The sequence below is a fragment of the Cherax quadricarinatus genome, chromosome 19 (genome assembly GCF_038502225.1).
Source record: "Cherax quadricarinatus isolate ZL_2023a chromosome 19, ASM3850222v1, whole genome shotgun sequence".
NCBI classification, from domain to species: Eukaryota; Metazoa; Arthropoda; class Malacostraca; order Decapoda; family Parastacidae; genus Cherax; species Cherax quadricarinatus.
In genome coordinates, this window is record NC_091310.1 from 20359211 (window position 1) to 20379068 (window position 19858).

The 19858-nt window shown below is 41.5% G+C and overlaps 1 long non-coding RNA gene across 2 annotated transcripts in view; it reads left to right on the forward strand.

Moving 5' to 3' along the window:
- Positions 1 to 2035: 2035 nt before the first annotated feature.
- The window catches only part of LOC138852956 (uncharacterized), a 79178-nt gene continuing 61355 nt past the window's right edge, over positions 2036 to 19858 (forward strand). The window contains exon 1 of one of the 2 annotated variants that reach the window (XR_011392209.1): positions 2036 to 2285. This is a non-coding gene — a long non-coding RNA (uncharacterized lncRNA). The remainder of the gene's footprint in view (positions 2286 to 19858) is intronic. The other variant, XR_011392208.1, reaches the window with a different exon arrangement.

Genomic DNA, 19858 nt, shown 5'->3' on the forward strand with positions numbered 1-19858 from the left:
ATCTTTTATCATGTCTAGCACAACAATTTAAATTATCTTTGACGTACATCGCCACTCCACTCCCCTTCCTGTTGACCCTGTCAGTATGGTATAGCTTACAACCCTGTATGTTGCTTTCAGAAGGCATTTCTCTATTTTTCAAGTTGAACCAGGTCTCTGTTATAGCAATAATATCTGTATTACCTACACTTGCGAGTAATCTTAGCTCATCTATCTTATTTTGTAGATTCCTACTATTTGTATAAGTCACTCGTTGCCCTCTTGTCTTTTAAACATACCCCTGGGGTATCCTGGTAATAACTACTGTTTTTAACCCTAATACTGCAGCCTGACTGTTTCCCACAAACACCCATACCTCTATAATCTTTCAGTTTAAAGTCCTAGACAAGTCATCAATGATCCCCTCAATCGAACTGGCTAATGCAACCACTCCAGCCCCAGAGAGATGACCCCCAACCCTTGCATACATATCACGTTTGCCATCGAATTTGTCCCAGTTATCAATGAATGAGATTGCAAGTTCCTTGCAGTACCTGTCTAGCCAGCAATTTATACCAATTGCCCTAGACATCCATTCATTTACCAAGCCCCTTCTAGGCAAGTTGTGCTACATATGATTGGGATCCCTCCCTTAGACCTGACTCCATCTATCGCTGACCTGTACTTATTCAGCAGCTCCTGTCTCCTGTCCTTCCCAATGTCATTTCCTCCAGCACTAAGATAATTGGCTTATTTCCATTACCTTACACAATATTATCCAACCTGATGACTGTTTGTTTTTTATTAAATTATTGTAAACTTATCTAAAATATATTTAGTTGAATTAGGCTAGATTAAATTGCTCTTATTATAATAAGGTTAGGTAAGTTTTGTAAGGTGCCTTTGGTATAAAATTGTTAATTTTTACATTAACATAAATGAAAAAATGTATCTTTAAACGTATAAGAGAAAATTTTAGAAAGGGCTTAATTTTAAATTAATTTTTGCTAATTGACCAGTTTTACCTGTTCGGCACGACATATATATTATATTGGTGAGGGAATGCACGGGTAAAGAAATCTATCCCAGCTTGTTTGATTTGACGTTGCTGTCCTGCTAAAATTTTTTTCCTTGCTAACTTAGTTACGACCGGGTACAGCAGCCCATCAGACTACCTACCACCTATGTTGGTAATAGCGGATTAACAGGGAAATTTAAGACACGGAAGGGAGAGTAGAGTTGAAGAAGAAAAAGAAGGGAGGAAGATGGAAAACAAAACAGGAAGGAAGTCAATTGAGAGAGAGGTTGAAGGAAGACAAGGGAAAGAAAAGGGAGAGTAGGAAGGGGAATAAAGACAATAGAAAGTAAAAGAACTGGTAGGAAAACAAGGAAGCGGAAAAGGAAAACGAAGAAGAGAGAGAAGGAAAGGAGAGAGTGAAGGGAGAGAAGTTGAGAGATGAGGTGTTTTGAGGCGACCGATTGCTACTCTAGACGTTGGAAGCCAAGGCTTCAGGCCAGGAAGAAGCCCTACGCTCCCCTCCATTCATTCTTTCCCTCCTTCCTCTCTCTCTCTCTCTCTCTCTCTCTCTCTCTCTCTCTCTCTCTCTCTCTCTCTCTCTCTCTCTCTCTCTCTCTCTCTCTCTCTCTCTCTCTCTCTTTGTCTGTCTCTCTTTCGCAAAGTACATGATAGTTTTGAAGTGTAAATAATATGATTTATTTTCCTGTATATTATATTAATGTGTGCTTGCATATATCAACAGAATATGTACGTGTTTTTAAGCACGTATTCGTACGTGTTGATTCTTGTGTGTGTGTGTATGTGCGTGTGTGCGCTCAAAGCGGTGCGTTTGTCGGGGTGGAGAGACTACTTCTGGTCCTGCCTCTTCAAGATTATTTTTTAAGTTTCTTATAGCCAACCTCTTTATCTTGATTCGCGAAATCGTAATAACACGAATGCAAACAAACCACGGTACGGGTGGGTTCGAACCCAGGGTAGGTGAGTCTTAAAACTTACAGGCCAGTCTGTTAACCACTCAGTCTAGTGGTTAGCATACTGGCCTGTGAGTTTGAGGATTCACTTGCCATGTGTTCGAGACTCATTCATTCTATAATTTACTCTGCACCATCTCTAGTTTCTGAACGTGCTTTCTCAGATGTGGACTTCATGTTGGTGCTGAGCATTCTACGATAGATTTGACATCCGTTAAGTACAGTGTCCTGGAGGATTCCATATTTAAGTTTCAGAAGGTAATTCTACGATTTGCAAACTCGTGTGCGCTGCTGACGGTAGTTGATATGTACCTTAGGTGAGTTGCCTGTAATAAGTACTCCCACGTCGTCCAGCTCTGCTTACTTTAATTTTATCTCTCCCAGTTTTTTGTATACTAACAGGTCTTTCTTCACCGTCTCTAATTTGAATTACCTGTCAGTTGTCTGATTTTAACTTACAGCCTGTCAAGTTTTTTTTTTTTTTTTGAAGCTTATCCCTGTCCACTAGTGTTATTATAAATTTCACGTCATCAGTAGAGATACATAGGAATTTATGTCCTTTGGCAGATCATCCACGAATATTAGGAAAGCAACGGGTCTAGTACCAATCCTTGGGGAAGCCACTTGCTACCCTCATCGATCCTAATGTTATCTCCCTGTCTTGTATGTCAGGTACTCACTGGCACATCTGAATACTTTTCCGTGCATCCCTACCTCCTCTTGTGTCGCACTACCTGCCACTTCCTTGACAACTGTAACTGTTGAGGCTATACTGGCTTTTATTGAAGATACAAAGCCCACGATGGACGTTGACCCACCTCCTCTCTCTTCACATTTTATCTTCAACCTCCCGGACTCACTCCTCTATATTTTCTTTCTACGGTTACCCTCAAACCCCTTATTATTAATTTATCATTGTCACGAGTCATCGACTTCACCAGTCACTCTAGCCCATAGATACTGTCTGCTTTCTGATGTCGCTGTTTTACTGGTCACTAATAATGACAATATTACAGTGGCCTTTCAGAGGATACATAGTAAGTTGGGGAGAGCTCCAAACGTTGATCTAAGTTTTCCTCGTATGTATTTATTTATAAGAACGAAAATTACATGCCACAGCAGGAATTCCTATCTCTGGCTATGTTTTGTTATAATAATTTTATTCTTTTCCCGACAAGACATACAACGAAAGTGCACTTCTTGGGCGCAATAATATTCCATATTCTCGATTTTCAGTTCCTATTTCCCTTCACTGTACTTGAGTCCGTGTCTGTTTAGATAAGTGGCACACGATGTGCTCTTGGTATCTTTCCGGTCCTTACCTATTATCTATCTCTAATATACAATTTCTGATTTCTTCATTACCTACTCAACTCCTTTCATTAGGTTATTTTAATACACAAATAACCCGCACATAAAAGAGAGAAGCTTACGACGACGTTTCGGTCCGACTTGGACTATTTACAAAGTCACACTAACCAGAAGTCGAGCAGGACGGCTATATATAGGCAGGAAGAGGTGGTGGTAGTAGTAGTATAAGAATGGTATATAATACCGACAAGATGAAATTAAGACCCATGCTGCTCCACTTTTGGTTAGTGTGACTTTGTCAATGGTCCAAGTCGGACCGAAACGTCGTCGTAAGCTTCTCTCTTTTATGTGCGGGTTATTTGTGTATCTTTCCAGTCACGGTATTGTGCCTTTTTTGTTATTTAGGTTATTTTAATGTTCTTCATTTGCTTTGGGGGGGGGGGATCTTACTGCGACTTTCGTGGAAACCAGTTAGAGACTTTTCTCACTTTTCTATCTCTTCTTGTCTTTAATACCGGTACCCCAACACATTTAGACCCCCCACACTCATACTTATTCCTGTACAGATCTCTCTATACGATTTTCTTCCATATTCCTGGACTTTGAATGGTCAATAGTAAAGCATCTTTATGACGGCGGTAATTTTCCTCTTTTCATTACTTGTACTTGCACCTGACCTCCTTACTCCAGTTGGCAGTTTGCTTGAGAAGGTTGAAGACTTTACATACGCAGTACCTCTTTCCCAGAGGTTCCTACTGATTTGTCCTCTGCAGACGAGTTGTTATACATCTTTACCACTTCTGTTCTCTCTGTATCAACGTTTGCAGTCTTTCGAGACTTCAGGTAAATATTATCAACATGTGTATCCTGGTGGTCTCCTGACTGCTTTCGCGCTGTTTGAAAAACACTACATGGAGCAGATACTATTAAAATACAACCAATTCATAGCTTTTAAAAAGCCTGTCGTGTTATTCGGATAGCAAAACGAACGTGTTAGCGGACTTTTTTTTATTTTTTTCGTCGAATGTTCTGGAAGCCCCATATAACCTCCCTAAAAGCTACCACTCAAAACTGTCTGGACTTCCTTAAAACTCTAATCCATATTTTGTCAGGGGACTGATAAACAAACCCTTTTCTGCCTGCTTGCATCCCTTATATTGCCTAAAGTAAGATAATCTATTGCTAATTTATTTCTAGATCTGATCCCATTCTTCATCAAGGGTTACGTTTGTGTCTCAGATTTTCGATCTTCTCCACTCGAGTCTCTAAAAAGAAGCACACTCCCAATCTTTACAAGACTGACGTGATACCCATTGTCTCCAGTTATTTTGTCTGTTTCCATGTCCTTCATGATCCTTCCACGTATAGAACGGTTATGGATATTTATACTAATACTAATAGATGGTGACTGAGGATATTCTGGTAAGTATTAAAAAGTTATCCACATCCTGCCCACAGTTAACGCTCCTTCTGGAATGGTTTACCCAGTTACAGCTTATAAGTGATTCTCTCATTAGTAACATACAGAGGCTATCACTGCCATCTGTTAGTGGTCCTCAGCACTCGCCATCCTCTTCCCCTCACCACCACCACCTCCTCCTACTCCTCCTCCATTATCTTTAATAATAATAATATATTTATTTCTACAAGTACATGTACATGGTATACAGTCCTAGCTGACATCAATGACATACTACCATATACAAAACCTTGTTATGCTGAGCATTTCGGGTAAATTAGGTCAGTTTTGTCCCAGGATGCGACCCATACCAGTCGACTAACACCCAGGTACCCATTTTATTGATGGGCGAAAATGGACAACATGCCCAGTGTTTCCACCCTTGCCAGGAATCGATCCCGGACTCTCAGCGTGTGAAGAGAGAGCTTTGCTTACCAGGTCACGAGCACCTTAACATTGTCTTTAAACCCCTGTCAGTTCCACCTTGTATTTACTGTAGGTATTTCCCGTGCCTGGGTTTCCAACCTATTACGTGCTTCTTACCATTTTTCGCTCCCTCTGACAATCTTTTCCTAACGCATCTTCTTTGTTTCTGTGTGATGGAAAATAACAAGACTGCTTAACTTTTGTTCCCACCATGCAACTCTCACATAGAATGGAGTGGCGGTATAATACAAGTATGCCCTTCTTTGCACACAAGTGGCGGTATATCTGTGTTTAGCTTTAGGAATAATATTAGGTGAGAAGGAAGTAATGACAGTGAATGTTATAGGAATGCATGTAGAAGCCTGAGCAGATCTATCAATCACTATGATAACATGAATGTAGAAAAATTATGTCTGCTGAACAACTTGCAGTGTGAACAGACTGACTGATGTTGCAGCAGCCAGGTTGGCTCGGTTACAAGTACTTTTGGCAGTTTGGCAGACACACAGATGATTGTCAAACTAAATGTAAAGTATATGGCCAGTTGTATGGTCACTGTCTTGAATAGTATGTGCTTAATTGTTCACTTACTGAGGAATATAGAGAGAGTATAACCTATGTATACGTCAAGGTATCCTCTACCCTGAGGCAAATGAACCAGATTGTTATACAAGATCCCAAAATATCATAATTTATATATGTACTAAATTTAAATGTCAAATATGGCCAACTACGTCATTCTAGTAAATTACTCTATTTGCCTCATTGTGTAGTAATTATATGTTAATTTTAAGTCTGCTTGAAATGCTCTACATAACAAGTGACTTTCTATAAAGTAGGTTCATACATGACAATTTCCTCAATGTCAATTTGCTCTTGTGGGTTTAGCGCTTAGTTTTGATTATAATAATAATTCAGTTTCAGTTGTTTACTGTGTTCCATTTTATAGAAATAAAGTTGTTTGACTTTTTGTTTAATACAAGTAAGATACCAGATATATTAAACAAGTATCTTGAACTTGCTTGCAACAGTTAAAATAATTGTAGATATAAATCCAGAGGTACTCCAGTTAACCTTTTCTGGGACTTAGCTTGTGTATGCATATGTTGTTGTAGTACCGTACTCAAGATGGATACGAGATGCACAGTGAACACGAAGCTTCAGAAGGAAAATCTATAATCTTCCCTCAGTGTCCCTCAAGCATATACAGTTTCCACCTCGTATCTTCATTCATTTTTATTTGTCCCACACCCTTATACCAGCGCCTGTTACGTCTACTGCCTCCCTTCTTATCTTCCTCCTTCGCTCATCACTAGTAATTCCTTCTTTAAACTACTTGCCTAAGCAACTGCTGAAGAAGAAAGTTATCGTTTAACTTTTAGTAATAATAAATCACATTAACTGTTAGTAATAATATGTCACAAATAATATACACTTATGTATCTAAGCAGGAATCTACTAGCAGGGCTGCATCTGCTCTTGTTGCCACCTCCCTATACAAGAACTCTAGTAACTATGTTGAGGTACCTTTGATACCTTTGAAGAGTTTCGAGAGTTTATCTACTCTTTGAGCCCGGCCATGGGCCAGGCTCGTCTGGTGCTTGCCTGGTCAACCAGGCTGTTGGTAGGCATAAAAATTAACTGGGCGTCTACACTGCGGGTTGAATTGTATACTATCCTATTGGCACTAGAGTTAATTTATGACACTGAGCTTGACTGTTGGATTATTATGGGTTCTGTTGTCCTTGAGGGACCTTGACTCGCATAATGGCTCGCATAATACTCACTGGAAAAGCCAAATATTCCAAAATCAGAAAAAAAGGGAATTAATGTACAATTGTCATGGACTCCATCACACACTGAATTACTCATTAATCATAAAGGTGATAAGAGAGTACCCTGAAGGAAAATGTAGAATATAACTTTGGGGTGCCAGTGAAAGTGAATGTTAAAGGACTGCAGTTAGAAGCCTGAGTAGATCGATCAGTTACTCACATGATCCTAGATGAGCATTTTTACGGAGCAAATTGCGGTGGGAACTGACTGATGTTGTAGTAACCAGGCTTAGGCTTGGTTAAAAATACTTCTGGCAGTTTGGCAGACACGCAGATGATGATCAAACTAAGTGAAAAGTATGTGGGTAGGCTTATGGTCACTATCTTGAACACTGTGCTTAACTGTTCACTTATTGAGGAATGGAGAGAGACGGTATAATAAACTATTTGATATGTCATGATATCTTATTAATGAAAATAAGATATTAGACATATTAAGCAAATATCACAAATTTATATGCAACAGATAAGACAATTGTATATATAAATCCAGATGTACTCCTGTTAACACATTTTTGGGGGCCTAGTTCCTAGGCCTTTCACGTTTCCATATGCTCTTGCGCTACCGTCCACAGGACGGACATGGGGTGCACAGTTAGCTATCCACTTTGGAGACAATTCCGTAAAAAATCTTTTTACTCCCGTCCAGCAGTCCCCACTTCACCTCTGCATCCCTTCCTGTCGTCCTTCCTCACTCCCTGCAGACTCGTACCCCCACTGAAGCCACACCAAGTCAAGTCATACGACTCTCATGTGAGTGAGTTGTAATTGCGTTAGTGACGGCTTGTGTCGGCTTCCCTTCCTGTAATGAGATATAATGATGTGTGATCGTTTCCGGCGATCAGTGAAAAACTTGTTCACGTTCAGTTCTGTGTTCTCTAATGTTTTCCTAGTAAGGTAGTAGAACACTGCATAGATATAGTAGAACACTGCTAAGGTTTAGTATTGTGTTATTTAGTGTTCTCTTAGTGAGGTAGCAGAACAGCGCTCAAGTACAGTACTGTGTATGACGATACCAACACTAACAATCTGTTTGATCAGAGCTAAGCTCACTAGACCTGGCCTCTGTTAGCCGTAATATAAAAATGTCATCGAACGTCAATAAAAAATTAAGTTACCTCTAGGATAAATAAGTTATCGTTCATTAAATAACGTTACCTCAGGTTAAATAAGTTATCTTATATTAAATAACGTTACCTCAGGATAAATAAGTTATCGTTCATTAAATAACGTTACCTCAGGTTAAATAAGTTATCGTTCATTAAATAACGTTACCTCAGGATAAATAAGTTATCGTTCATTAAATAACGTTACCTCAGGTTAAATAAGTTATCGTTCATTAAATCCAAGAACCAGAATAATAAACTAAAGTACTATAAAAAAGAAAATTTTATTAATTATTATTGAGAGTAAGTCAGATATGGGAAAGTCATCCATGAGGCAGGCCAAACCAGCATGGGTTCGAGTCCTTGGCTAGTCGCAGTTTTGTTATTGACCAATACCTCTCGTTCGTGGGCACAATAATATAAAATACTGCTCGTTGAACTAGTACACCAAACAGGGACTAGAACGAAATTAGCCTAGAGTCATCCACACCATCGTATGTCCTTGGGTAGCAAGTACAACATCCAGTTCCGCTGGATGCGCTAATCTTAAGGATTGTATGATCCAATGAATTAAGACGTCATGAGTTGTTTTCGCCCACCATGAGGCAGGCCAAAGCAGAATGGGTTCGAGTCCTTGGCTAGTCGCAGTGTTGTTATTGATTATATATATATATATATATATATATATATATATATATATATATATATATATATATATTATATTATATATATGAAAATATGGTGTTAGGAATGAAATTCATGTGTGTACGTATGAAGTCACACACACACATGAGCTGATGACTTTCTGCAACAAACACGCCCTAAGTCAGCAGATAATGGAGCCAACAAGACTGGAGAACACACTGTACCTTATTTGCACAAATAATGAGGACCTGGTAAGAAATATAACAATATAAAAAACAACTAATTCAGATCACAATCTAATCGAAGTCCAGACTTATATGCACAGGGGTCGTGATCATATTAGACATAGACAGAGATGTAAACCATAGCACCGTATCATCCTTTGCAGATGATACTAGGATCTGCATGAGAGTGTCATCTATTGAGGACACGGCAAATCTCCAGAAGATATAAACTAAGTTTTCCAATGAAGTTGTTCAATGAAGACAAATCCGAACTACTCCGTTATGGAAAACTGGAGGAAATAATAACTAAAACTGAGTATATTGCAAACTCTAATCACACAATAGAGCGGAAAAGTAATGTAAGGGACCTGGGAGTGTTAATGTCTGAGGATCTCACCTTCAAGGGTCACAACTATGCCAGTATCACATCTGCGAGGAAAATGGTAGGATGGATAACGAGAACGTTCAAAACAAGCGATGCTAAGCCAATGATGATCCTTTTTAAATCCCTTGCTCTCTCTAGGCTGGAATGCTGCTGTACACTAGCATCTCCATTTAAGGCAGGTGAAATTGCAGATCTAGAAAATGTACAGAGAACCTTTACTGCACATTAAACACCTTAACTACTGGAAACGCTTGGAAGCACTTGTACTCACTGGAGTCCAGGCGAGAGAGATATATCATAATCTACATCTGGACAATCTTAGAGGGACTGGTCCCTAATCTGCACACAGAAATAACTCCCTACGAAAGCATATGACTTGGTAGGTGGTGCAACATACCCCAATGAGAAAAAGGGGCGCTATTATTACACAAAAACACTAAGTGTCTGGGGCCCAAGACTGTTCAAAAGCCTCCCACCATACCCCTGGCTGCCTTCAAGAGGGAGCTGGACAGATACCTGAAGTCAGTGCAGGATCAGCCGGGCTGTGGTTCGTACGTAGGAATACGTGCGGCCAGCAATAACAGCCTAATTGATGAAGCCCTGATCCAACGGGAGGCCTGGTCATGGCCCGGGCTGCAGGGGTGTTGATCAACGGGAGGCCTGGTCATGGCCCGGGCTGCAGGGGTGTTGATCAACGGGAGGCCTGGTCATGGCCCGGGCTGCAGGGGTGTTGATCCCCAGAATGTTCTCCAGGTAGACTCCAGGTAGTTGAAGTAAACAACAACAGTCTTCTTCTCTGACTTAACTTTAAACTATAACTGTAATTTTATTCGGATAAATCCTTATGTACTCTCTCCCTCTTTCTTACCTATTAGCGTGTCTTACTCCACGTCTCCAGCTATTTTATATTTTGTATTATTTTATATTATGTTTCTAACTTCGACTGTATTTCAGAACTATTGTCATATTCTTTTATCCTTCACCATTCATTCACACGGGTGGCTTACTGTGGATAGTAACCCATACTTACCCTGGTCCAAGCCACCCTTTATTTCCCTCTTTCCAATTTCTTTCGCTCTTCATATTTCCTTGACTTGTTGAGGGGTGAACTTTAGACTGCTGGCCCCGCCACTGTAGGCAGCTGTAGACGACAATCTGGTTAAACAGAGAAAAACAAGACTTGTGTATCGTGAGTCAGTGGGAGGGCAAGGAAGGAGTGGGAAGGGAAGGGAAGGGAAAGTTAGGGAAGTACCGGGTTGAAGTGGCTGGAGTGTAGTTTCCGTGGAATTGTTGGAGCAGTGGTCGTCCTGGAACACTAGGAGGGAAGTTAATGGCTTGTGTCAACACAACCACCCACGCCGACCCTTCTCCTCTACAGGGACTGATAGTGAGGAGGTCTGCTATCTATGAGGGAGGACCTATGAAGCTGGTGAAAGGTTCTTGATCCGAAGAATTAGAGTTACTCTCCGTGCGTTCTCCGTCCTCGGATCATGCCTAATTACCTCCAATTTCCCAGGCGCTGTCGTACTTGTAAGGGTTTAGTATATCCAAACGAATGTATAAAAATATGAAGAGGTGGTGTCCTGCCAGGAATGATGACTACCACCTCACTGCCAGGTACAGTTCTTCTACCTCACTGCCAGGTACAGTTCTTCTACCTCACTGCCAGGTACAGTTCTTCTACCTCACTGCCAGGTACAGTTCTTCTACCTCACTGCCAGGTACAGTTCTTCTACCTCACTGCCAGGTACAGTTCTTCTACCTCACTGCCAGGTACAGTTCTTCTACCTCACTGCCAGGTACAGTTCTTCTACCTCACTGACAGGTACAGTTCTTCTACCTCACTGCCAGGTACAGTTCTTCTACCTCACTGCCAGGTACAGTTCTTCTACCTCACTGCCAGGTACAGTTCTTCTACCTCACTGACAGGTACAGTTCTTCTACCTCACTGCCAGGTACAGTTCTTCTACCTCACTGCCAGGTACAGTTCTTCTACCTCACTGCCAGGTACAGTTCTTCTACCTCACTGCCAGGTACAGTTCTTCTACCTCACTGCCAGGTACAGTTCTTCTACCTCACTGCCAGGTACAGTTCTTCTACCTCACTGCCAGGTACAGTTCTTCTACCTCACTGCCAGGTACAGTTCTTCTACCTCACTGCCAGGTACAGTTCTTCTACCTCACTGCCAGGTACAGTTCTTCTACCTCACTGCCAGGTACAGTTCTTCTACCTCACTGCCAGGTACAGTTCTTCTACCTCACTGCCAGGTACAGTTCTTCTACCTCACTGCCAGGTACAGTTCTTCTACCTCACTGCCAGGTACAGTTCTTCTACCTCACTGCCAGGTACAGTTCTTCTACCTCACTGCCAGGTACAGTTCTTCTACCTCACTGCCAGGTACAGTTCTTCTACCTCACTGCCAGGTACAGTTCTTCCACCTCACTGCCAGGTACAGTTCTTCTACCTCACTGCCAGGTACAGTTCTTCTACCTCACTGCCAGGTACAGTTCTTCTACCTCACTGCCAGGTACAGTTCTTCTACCTCACTGCCAGGTACAGTTCTTCTACCTCACTGCCAGGTACAGTTCTTCTACCTCACTGCCAGGTACAGTTCTACCTCACTGCCAGGTACAGTTCTTCTACCTCACTGCCAGGTACAGTTCTTCTACCTCACTGCCAGGTACAGTTCTTCTACCTCACTGCCAGGTACAGTTCTTCTACCTCACTGCCAGGTACGGTTCTTCTACCTCACTGCCAGGTACGGTTCTTCTACCTCACTGCCAGGTACAGTTCTTCTACCTCACTGCCAGGTACAGTTCTTCTACCTCACTGCCAGGTACAGTTCTTCTACCTCACTGCCAGGTACAGTTCTTCTACCTCACTGCCAGGTACAGTTCTTCTACCTCACTGCCAGGTACAGTTCTTCTACCTCACTGCCAGGTACAGTTCTTCTACCTCACTGCCAGGTACAGTTCTTCTACCTCACTGCCAGGTACAGTTCTTCTACCTCACTGCCAGGTACAGTTCTTCTACCTCACTGCCAGGTACAGTTCTTCTACCTCACTGCCAGGTACAGTTCTTCTACCTCACTGCCAGGTACAGTTCTTCTACCTCACTGCCAGGTACAGTTCTTCTACCTCACTGCCAGGTACAGTTCTTCTACCTCACTTCAAGGTACAGTTCTTCTACCTCACTGCCAGGTACAGTTCATCTACCTCACTGCCAGGTACAGTTCTTCTACCTCACTGCCAGGTACAGTTCTTCTACCTCACTGCCAGGTACAATTCTTCTACCTCACTGCCAGGTACAGTTCTTCCACCTCACTGCCAGGTACAGTTCTTCTACCTCACTGCCAGGTACAGTTCTTCTACCTCACTGCCAGGTACAGTTCTTCTACCTCACTGCCAGGTACAGTTCTTCTACCTCACTGCCAGGTACAGTTCTTCTACCTCACTGCCAGGTACAGTTCTTCTACCTCACTTCAAGGTACAGTTCTTCTACCTCACTGCCAGGTACAGTTCTTCTACCTCACTGCCAGGTACAGTTCTTCTACCTCACTGCCAGGTACAGTTCTTCTACCTCACTGCCAGGTACAGTTCTTCTACCTCACTGCCAGGTACAGTTCTTCTACCTCACTGCCAGGTACAGTTCTTCTATCTCACTGCAAGGTACAGTTCTTCTACCTCACTGCCAGGCACAGTTCTTCTACCTCACTGCCAGGTACAGTTCTTCTACCTCACTGCCAGGTACAGTTCTTCTACCTCACTGCCAGGTACAGTTCTTCTACCTCACTGCCAGGTACAGTTCTTCTACCTCACTGCCAGGTACAGTTCTTCTACCTCACTGCCAGGTACAGTTCTTCTACCTCACTTCAAGGTACAGTTCTTCTACCTCACTGCCAGGTACAGTTCTTCTACCTCACTGCCAGGTACAGTTCTTCTACCTCACTGCCAGGTACAGTTCTTCTACCTCACTGCCAGGTACAATTCTTCTACCTCACTGCCAGGTACAGTTCTTCCACCTCACTGCCAGGTACAGTTCTTCTACCTCACTGCCAGGTACAGTTCTTCTACCTCACTGCCAGGTACAGTTCTTCTACCTCACTTCAAGGTACAGTTCTTCTACCTCACTGCCAGGTACAGTTCTTCTACCTCACTTCAAGGTACAGTTCTTCTACCTCACTGCCAGGTACAGTTCATCTACCTCACTGCCAGGTACAGTTCTTCTACCTCACTGCCAGGTACAGTTCTTCTACCTCACTGCCAGGTACAATTCTTCTACCTCACTGCCAGGTACAGTTCTTCTACCTCACTGCCAGGTACAGTTCTTCTACCTCACTGCCAGGTACAGTTCTTCTACCTCACTGCCAGGTACAGTTCTTCTACCTCACTTCAAGGTACAGTTCTTCTACCTCACTGCCAGGTACAGTTCTTCTACCTCACTTCAAGGTACAGTTCTTCTACCTCACTGCCAGGTACAGTTCTTCTACCTCACTGCCAGGTACAGTTCTTCTACCTCACTGCCAGGTACAGTTCTTCTACCTCACTGCCAGGTACAGTTCTTCTACCTCAATTCAAGGTACAGTTCTTCTACCTTACTTCAAGGTACAGTTCTTCTACCTCACTTCAAGGTACAATTCTTCTACCTCACTGCCAGGTACAGTTCTTCTACCTCACTGCCAGGTACAGTTCTTCTACCTCACTGCCAGGTACAATTCTTCTACCTCACTGCCAGGTACAGTTCTTCTACCTCACTGCCAGGTACAGTTCTTCTACCTCACTTCAAGGTACAGTTCTTCCACCTCACTGCCAGGTACAGTTCTTCTACCTCACTTCAAGGTACAGTTCTTCCACCTCACTGCCAGGTACAGTTCTTCTACCTCACTTCAAGGTACAGTTCTTCCACCTCACTGCCAGGTACAGTTCTTCTACCTCACTTCAAGGTACAGTTCTTCCACCTCACTGCCAGGTACAGTTCTTCTACCTCACTTCAAGGTACAGTTCTTCTACCTCACTGCCAGGTACAGTTCTTCTAACCACTTAAACAGTTAAAATATCGGGTGGTGTGAGATCATCCTTCATCACCTGATACAACTTTCCCACATTTCCCAAATGCTATATGATCCCTATAGGTTTAGTGCTGCCCCTAATGTATATTAATAGCCACTCAAATTCCACCATAAGTCAAATAACAGGAAAATTTCAATGGGTAAAATGATAACCAATGATCAATTATTTTTAACATTTATAATGACGTTATGGAGAATGGACAGTTACTGGTTACTTTGCCACATAGCTATTTTGGTTGGGTTACCGGGATGGAACTAATATAATGTTAATATTGTTCATTACAATTGGTCTACTTCACAAATAAAAGAAACTTGGAGACAGACTTACAAAAAATGCAGTCTGTTAGCCTCGTTTCTTGGTTCATCCAGAGCCCAGCTCTTGTTCGCAGTTCGTCCTCTCACACCCAGGTACTGACGTCCCTCTCACTGTTGCCAAAGTCTTGTCTCCCCCATATTTACTCAACCTCAGGTGGTTGTTAGGGTTCGAGCAACATACATCACATCTTACCAATAAATATGTAATAGGAGGAAAAAAGTGTAGTAGGAGGTTTTGGAGCAAGGTGGAGGACCATGTGATAGTATTAAAGAAAGAAGCAAGACAGTTGATAGGTAATAACAAGAAGGCCTATGATGAATGGGAACCCAAACATGCTCTTCAAAGGGTATTCATCGAAGAAATGAGTGGTGCCAGAAAACAGGAAAGAACAGGTACCGTAGACTGCAACAGAAGATGAAAAGAAACTGGACACACAAAGCAAATGTTACTTCAATATACAAGAACGAGAGTAGATAAGCAACACTGAACTACACGGCAATTCCTTGAAGTGCATATTATCTAAAATAACGTAAAAGATAGGAAAAGTGGTGGAACACCTGGAGAAACTTGTAATTTTAGCCTACAGACGGCAAAGATTTAGAGGAATACTAACCCTTTCGTAGAAACCTACTCGATTTCAGTGAGTGTAACAAAGATTAAGCATATATATATATATATATATATATATATATATATATATATATATATATATATATATATAATATATATATATATATATATATATAATGTCGTGCCGAATATGTAAAACTGGTCAATTATCAACAACTCATATAAAATTAAGTCCTTTCTAAAATTTTAAAATTGCGTTTAAAGATATATTTTTTTCATTAATTTTAATGTAAAATTTTTAATTTTGCTCCAAAAGAATCTTAGAAAACTTACCTAACCTTATTATAACAAGATCAATTTATTTTAGCCTAACCCAGCTAAATATATTTTAGATTTGTTTAAATTTAATACTAAACAAACACAGTGAAATATATTTTTTTCGTTAGGTTCAGAATGATTTTGGCGAAATTATTGCATACACAAATTTTCACTTGTCCTATATGGCAAGATGAGCGTTGCTATTTAAGCCAAGATCGCAAGTTCTGCCTATTCGGCACGACATATATATATATATATATATATATATATATATATATATATATATATATATATATATATATATATATATATATATATATATATATATATATACCGTGCTGAATAAGTAAAACATGTGATTTTCGCTAAAATAGTAACGTACTTCTTACTGAATAGAGCAAGCGAAAATTTGTGTATGCAATAATTTCGCAAAAATCATTCTGAACCTAACAAAAAAAATATATTTCATTGTGTTTGTTTCTTTTTAAATTATTGTAAACTTATCTAAAATATATCTAGTTGACTTAGGATAAATTTAATTGAGCTTATTATAATAAGGTTAGGTAAGTTTCCTAAGGTTCTTTTGTACAAAAAATCATTAATTTATATGTATATGTATATATATATATATATATATATATATATATATATATATATATATATATATATATATATATATAATTTATTTATATAAACACTGCACTAGCCAGTGAATCGAACCCGTGCTGTTTTGGCCCTCCTCATGGTGAGCAAAAACCCATGACGCTTTAGACCACTAGACCACACAATCCTTAACAATGGCGCATCCAGCAAAGCTAGATGTTGTACACACCATCGAAGGTCATGCGTTTTCGCTCGCCATGAGGAGGGCCAAAACAGCATGGGTTCGACTCCTTGGCTAGCGCAGTGTTGTTATTGCTGAATACCACTCGTTTTGTGGGTACAATATTATATACTGCTTGATGAGCTAGTACACAAACAGCGAGTAGAATGAAATTAGCTCTGAGGCGTCCACACCACCGTATGTCCTTCGATGGTGGGTACAACATCTAGCTTGGCTGGATGCGCCATTATTAAGGATTGTGTGGTTTACTCATTATATATATATGTATACAGTGGTCCCTCGTTGTTCGTAATTAATCCGTTCCTGGAGCCGTTACTATAAACGAAATTTACGATTTACGAATCAATTTTCCCCATAAGAAATAATGTAAATACAATTAATCCGTTCCTGACACCCAGAAGTATTAAAACAAAAATTTTTTTAACATGAAATATGCATGTAGTACATGGTATAAACCTTGGTAATAAATACCGACAAGTTGGTTTAGAAAAACACGTAAGCAAACACTATAACATATTTATTAGAAAACGTTTCAGTCCTGGGACCTTGATCACTTCTAACATACAGAGGTAGAAAGACATTATATATATAGGCAGAGAGTGAGATGTGACGCACGTGACCTGAGGAATGTCATAAGAACATAATGGAGGAACACTGTAGAAGGCCTACTGGCCCATGCGAGGCAGGTCCTTATCAAAACAACCTCTACCTATGATGAGGACGGGTAGACGATGAAATCATGTGACTCCTGTGTTGTTGGGTTGGTGCTGCTTAAGTATCATGTATGCCAATGTTTTTGAAATTTTGTAGTTTCCAGTGTTGCGTTCTATAGTGTCGGTGACGGCGATTAGTTAAGCTTCTAGGCACCGTCGGCGTCTGAGGTCTGGTTCGGTGAGAACGAGTTGTGCCTCGTTCCAGTTCATCAAATACCCCGTGGAGTCTCTGTGGAGGACACAGGCGTACCTTACATCGTCTCTGTTAGAGGAATTTCGATGCTCATTCAGGCGGACTGCAAGATCTCTGCCTGTCTCGCCTACATATTTCTTGGGACAGAACCCACAAGGGATAGTGTAGACGCCTGCTGTAGAAGTTAGAGGTGTGGGGCTGCGTTTCGTAGTGAGGTCTTTGATAGATGATGTGTTTATGGTGGAAACGTTGATGTTACTCATAGCAAGTGCCCGGCGAGTATTCGTGGCAACATCGCCACATGGGAGTACTATGAACTGTTTAGGGGGCTGTTCCATGGGCGGTTTGTTGAGGATAGCTTGTGCCTTGAGTTTGCAATCTCGGATGAAGAAAGAAGGGAACTGAAGACGTGTAAAGGCTTGTGTTATGTAAGTGCATTCTTCTTCTAGAAAACAAGGGCTGGAGATGCGAAGATCTCTCAAGAAGAAGCCAATGAGGACTCCTCTTTTAGTGCGGGTGTCTTGGTGTGAATAGAAGTGTATAAGATCGTCCTTGTTGGTAGGTTTTCTATACACTTTGAAGAGAAGTTTGTCACTGTCGGGAGATCTGCACAGTAGAACGTCGAGGAAAGGAAGTTTCCCATCATTTTCGAGTTCAAGTGTAAACTTTATTGATGGTTCAACTGCATTAATCTTGTTGAGAAGGGCCTGGATATTGAGACGTCTCGGATAGAAAACCAATATATCATCAACGTATCTTAGCCAGGTAACGGTGTTGGGAATGAGGGTGCTGAATTTCTCTGTCTCCAGGTTTTCCATGAAGAGGTTGGCAAGCACAGCACTGAGCGGGCTGCCCATTGCCATCCCAAAGCACTGTTTGTAACAGTTGTCCTGATACTTGAAGAAGTTGAAATTAACACAAAGTTCCACTAGATTGATGAAATCTAGAAGAGGTAAAGAAAACATAATCTGGTGGATATGGTAACCAAGAACCAACCTTTTGGAGACTCCGAGTTTCAAAAGGGCTTTGTCCAAGGAATTATCACTGCTGCAGCTACTGAACCTTCAAGACCGGTCATTCCCAGAAGTTACATCCAAGCACTCAGGAACCTGGCCAACAACGATGAAATCGTCATTACAACCGCTGACAAAGGAGGTGGTGTGGTGTTACTCAACACTGTCGACTACAACAATAAAGTCTTAAATCTTCTCAAGGATGCCAACACATACCAGCCTGTATCGGAATCAGTGCTACTTCAAAGTACCCAGACTTTCCTTCAAAAGGCTCGTAGCATCTTACGAAAATCAGAACAAGGCAAGAAACTACTTAAACTTTTACCAGGTCAACCGAAACTAGCACGCCTGTATGGCCTTCCTAAGACACACAAACCTGGCATCCCACTACGGCCTATCACTTCGGGCATAGGGAGCGCACCACACAGACTAGCCGGCCACCTTGCCAAATACCTTTCAGCGCTTCTGGGCACCATCAGTCAAGCCCACCTCAAACACTCAGGTGACCTTCTCTCCCGAATTTCCAACCTGAATGTCAAAAACAAAAGCATGGCTTCCTTCGATGTCACAGCCCTCTTTACCAACGTTCCTACTGACGCTGCAATCAACATTCTGAGACAGAGGCTCACTGAAAACCACGACCTCCCTTTACGTCTTCTAGATTTTATCAATCTAGTGGAACTTTGTGTTAATTTCAACTTCTTCAAATATCAGGACAACTGTTACAAACAATGCTTTGGGATGGCAATGGGCAGCCCACTCAGTGCTGTGCTTGCCAACTTCTTCATGGAAAACCTGGAGACAGAGAAATTCAGCACCCTCATTCCCAACACCGTTACCTGGCTAAGATACGTTGATGATATATTGGTTTTCTATCCGAGACGTCTCAATATCCAGGCCCTTCTCAACAAGATCAATGCAGTTGAACCATCAATAAAGTTTACACTTGAACTCGAAAATGATGGGAAACTTCCTTTCCTCGACGTTCTACTGTGCAGATCTCCCGACAGTGACAAACTTCTCTTCAAAGTGTATAGAAAACCTACCAACAAGGACGATCTTATACACTTCTATTCACACCAAGACACCCGCACTAAAAGAGGAGTCCTCATTGGCTTCTTCTTGAGAGCTCTTCGCATCTCCAGCCCTTGTTTTCTAGAAGAAGAATGCACTTACATAACACAAGCCTTTACACGTCTTCAGTTCCCATCTTTCTTCATCCGAGATTGCAGACTCAAGGCACAAGCTATCCTCAACAAACCGCCCATGGAACAGCCCCCTAAACAGTTCATAGTACTCCCATGTGGCGATGTTGCCTCGAATACTCGCCGGGCACTTGCTATCAGTAACATCAACGTTTCCACCATAAACACATCATCTATCAAAGACCTCACTACGAAACGCAGCCCCACACCTCTAACTTTTACAGCAGGCGTCTGCACTATCCCTTGTGGGTTCTGTCCC